Below are 2956 nucleotides of genomic sequence, written 5' to 3'. Positions count from 1 at the left end.
TTTGAATTGAGCAGCTCTACTCCATGAACTCTATGGACCGGTAATGCTACTCCAGTCTGTGTACAGCAGAATACATTGGAAATGGAACAAATCTTGCAAGAATTCAGACAACAGATCTCCTGTAATAGGCTGAGAAGCAGCACAGAGATATAAGACCTGGTGTTCAGGCTATGTTAAGCATGGAGTGAGAACACAGGAGTTAAGTCAGGAACGGTTTCTCTCCTCTAAGGACGTTAATGACTAAGAGAACTGTCTTTAAGGACCCTAGCATACATAGCTTCTAAATTTACTTGCTATAAAATTTTTATCTGTAATTAATACAGAAAGAATTCTGGGAAGAAAAAAGAGGTTATTGATGATCAGGTGTTTCCCCATGGGTTTTTTTATGTTCAACTGTTCATTTGTAAAAGTGACTTCTCCGTATACAAACCTTTACAATTGGACAAAAGACCACTAAGGCTTCAGCATATCATAAGTAGGTTAGAAAGAATTGATAGATCACTTCTTTCGCTTTATCATTTCAAAAGTTTTTTTTTTCTTTCTATTCAATGGTTCTTCTCAAGGTTTTATAGATTTTTTTTCTTTTTTTGTATATCTATTCTCTATTTTTTTTTTTTTTCTGACAGGGGAAAAGACCTTTAGTCAGGAAACATTAAAAGCTTCCTCTGTATAAAACACACATGTTCTTTTTCATGAGGAATTGGAGAATTGCTTTTCTAAGTACAAAGCAATCTTGCATGCATTTCTCTTTATTCTTCTGAAATTGAGTCATGCAGCAGTTATGATTCACTTTTGTAATATTCTTAATACATATATTCTCCCATCCCCCACATCCATACAATCATGATTTCATCTTAGCAACTAAGTTTCCTTGCATGTTACTTTATGAGTTATAATACTTTAAAAATTCTGTTATTTGGCATATTATTTCTTTTTGATGTTCATAAACATTGGAAGCTTAGAGTGAGATATCGGTCATAGGTATAATCTTTTAGGTTAAGAATGAACAAATTTTGAGGATCTAAGGTAAAACACGAGTAGTGATGGTTTTATTAATTAATTTTATATTGATAACCATTATGCAATATATGCATACTTTAAATAATCATGTTGTACAACTTGAATATATACGATTTTATTTGTTAATTCAATATTTAAAAATGAAAACAACTGGGGGCTGGGGTTGTGGCTCAGTTGTAGAGTGGTCACCTAGCATGCACGAGGCACTGGGTTCAATCCTCAGCACCACATAAATGTAAAAATAAAGATATCGTGTCCACCTAAAACTAAAAAAATAAATATTAAAAAATGAAAACAATTGTTCCTCTCTGTTTCATACATAGATGCATCTTTCCTTGCAGTACCAGCTGTGTCTCCAAACTTGAGAAACAATGGTGAAGTTCAGAGTAAATTAATTTGTGACTAACCACTAAATTTCAACTCTGGAAAAGTAGTTATTATTGACATCAATGACTCCTTCATTGACTTTAACTGTATGATGTAAATGTTCCAGTTCAATTCCATCCATGGCAAGTTCAAAGCTGAAAACACAAACCTTGTCATCAACAGGAAGCCCATATCTAAGCTCCAAATGGCAAAATCCCAGTCCATAAGTGGGGCCAAGCTGGTGATGGATACATTGTGGAGTCCACAGGTGTCTTCACTACCATGGAGAAGGCTGGGGTTCACTTGAAGGGTGAAACCAAAAATGTTATCATCTCTGTCTTTTCTGCTGACACTCCATGTTTGTGATGGGTATTAACTCTGAGAAGTATACCAACTTCCTCAATTTGGTCAGCAATGCCTCCTGCACCATGAATTGCTTAGTCCTAGCTGAAGTCATCCATGACAAATTTGGTATCATGAATGGACTCATAACTACAATTTCAAGCAACCATGGCTAATCAAAAGACTGTGTGTGGCTCCTCTGGAAAATTGTGGTTTGATGACCATTGGGATGCCTATAATATTATCCCTGCATGCACTGGCATTGCCAAGGCTATGGGAGAGATTGTCTCTAAATAAAAAGCTCACTGGCATGATTGTCTGTCTCCCCAAATAATTGTGTTCTCATGAATATGACCTGGAGAGAGTTGCTAAATATGACACTGAGAATATAGTGAAATAGTCCTGGAGGGTCCTCTAAATGCTATCTTGGGCTATGTGGAGGACAAGATCGTTTCCTATAACCTGAACAGTGACATGCTTCCTTTAATTTTGAGGCTGGCTTGCTCTCAATGGCCATCTTGTCAAGCTCATTTCCTGATATGATAATGAATTTTTCCACAGCAACAGGGTGGTGAACCTCAAGGAATAAGATCCTGAGGAATAAGACCATTAGCAGTAGAGACTTTCAGTTGCTGGGAGTCCTGCCCCAATTCAATTGCCCAGCACACTGAGAATTCTCTTCATAGTCTCCATCCCAGACCCTCTTAAGAAGCAGCAGTGTGTCTTAGGAAGCCCTACTTTTTCACGTAGCTTATAAAATCTGCTGTACCCAGAACCTGTATACATACATGATCTAAACCTAAATATAACATAGAGAACAATTAAACTTCTAGATGAAAATATAAAGAAAAGACAAATTTCTGAAATCAATGTGGTTAGGTGGTTTACTTGATTTAATTATAAAGGATACACAAAAAACAGTTTAGTTTTATAGTGCTGAACCACCTCTTTTCAGACCACCAAATTCATAATATATGTGGGCTTGGCTAAATTTTGCAGACTCCACAAAAAGCAGCAGAGAATTTCTGTAAATATAACACTCAAATAATTACTTCATGTACAGTATACATGTCATCACATTCATTTGCCATTTTCATGGTGGCTTGTCTTTTCTACATTTTATTATTCATTTATGATGGCTATTATAGGCCTTTCAGATTCTATCTTGCTCTCCAGAGGAATATTTATGGCTATTATAGGGCTCTTATGAGAAGACCCAAAGATAGTT

At 36.0% G+C, this 2956-nt stretch overlaps 1 pseudogene; it reads left to right on the top strand.

Moving 5' to 3' along the window:
* Positions 1 to 1435: 1435 nt before the first annotated feature.
* LOC143411408 (glyceraldehyde-3-phosphate dehydrogenase pseudogene) lies at positions 1436 to 2317 on the top strand (annotated as a pseudogene).
* Positions 2318 to 2956: the final 639 nt, after the last annotated feature.

This window comes from Callospermophilus lateralis, chromosome 12, assembly GCF_048772815.1.
Source record: "Callospermophilus lateralis isolate mCalLat2 chromosome 12, mCalLat2.hap1, whole genome shotgun sequence".
NCBI classification, from domain to species: Eukaryota; Metazoa; Chordata; class Mammalia; order Rodentia; family Sciuridae; genus Callospermophilus; species Callospermophilus lateralis.
The sequence above is the reverse complement of the archived record's forward strand: the minus strand, read 5'-3'. Positions and strand labels throughout refer to the sequence as shown.